The following is a 1,075-nucleotide window of genomic DNA, read 5'->3' as shown; positions in this document are numbered from 1 at the left end:
CTGGGGAGCATCCCTGTGCTCCCTCCAGTGTCCCCGGCCTTCCTCCATCACCCCTCTTCCTCCCTCCAGTGTCCCTGTCATCCCTCTGGATCCTCTGTCCTCCCTGCAGCCTCTCCATCCTCCCTCCATCATCCCTCTTCCCCCTTTCTCTCCTCCCTCCAGCTTCTCCGTGCTCCTTCCAGCTCCGCTGTCCTCCCTCCATCTCCCCTCATCCCATCCTCCCTCCATCTCCCCTCATCCATCTCCATCTCCCCTCACTCTCCCTCCATCCCCCCTTATCCTCCCTCCATCTCCCGTCAACCATCTCCATCTCCACTCATCCCACCCTCTCTCCATCTCTCCTCATCCTCGCTTCATCACCCCTCTTTCCATCCTCCCTCCATTTCCCCTCATCTCCCCTCATCTCCCCTCATCCATCTCCATCTCTCCCATCCTCCCTCTCTCCATCTCCCCTCATCCATCTCCGTCTCCCCCCATCCCACCGTCCCTCTATCACCCTTCACACCATCCTCCCTCCATCTCCCTCCCTCCCTCCATCTCCTCTTTCTCCCCCTCCATTTCCCCTCATCCTCCCTTCATCACCCCTCTTTCCATCCTCCCTCCATCTCCCCTCATCCCTCCATCTCCCCTCATCTCCCCATCCCCTCTCACACGGCACACCCCAGTGCCCAGATATCCGCGGGCTCCGCGTGTCCCCTGCGCTCCAGCACCTCCGGGGCCAGGTACGCGGGTGTCCCACACAGTGCCCTGCGGTGGGGACAGCACAGGTGACCCCTGGGGACACGGGCAGGGTGAACCGCCCTCCCTGCAGCTCCCCCCCGGCCCCGCTCACCCCCAGCGCCGCCCGGGCGGTGCCGCCCGCTGAGCCAGCCCCAGATCCCCGATCTTCACCCGCATCCTCTCCGTCACCAAGAAGTTACCTAAGGAGGGAGTGACCCGAATTGTGTCACCCTCGGGTCACCCTGGGGTCACCTCCGGGTCCCCCCCCAGCCCCACGCACTCGGTTTGAGGTCCCGGTGCACGAGGCCGTGGCCGTGCAGGTACCGCAGGGCCGAGAGCAGCTGCCGCAGGCAAA

This window comes from Geospiza fortis, unplaced genomic scaffold, assembly GCF_000277835.1.
Source record: "Geospiza fortis unplaced genomic scaffold, GeoFor_1.0 scaffold241, whole genome shotgun sequence".
NCBI lineage: Eukaryota > Metazoa > Chordata > Aves > Passeriformes > Thraupidae > Geospiza > Geospiza fortis.
Note: the sequence above shows the minus strand (reverse complement) of the source record.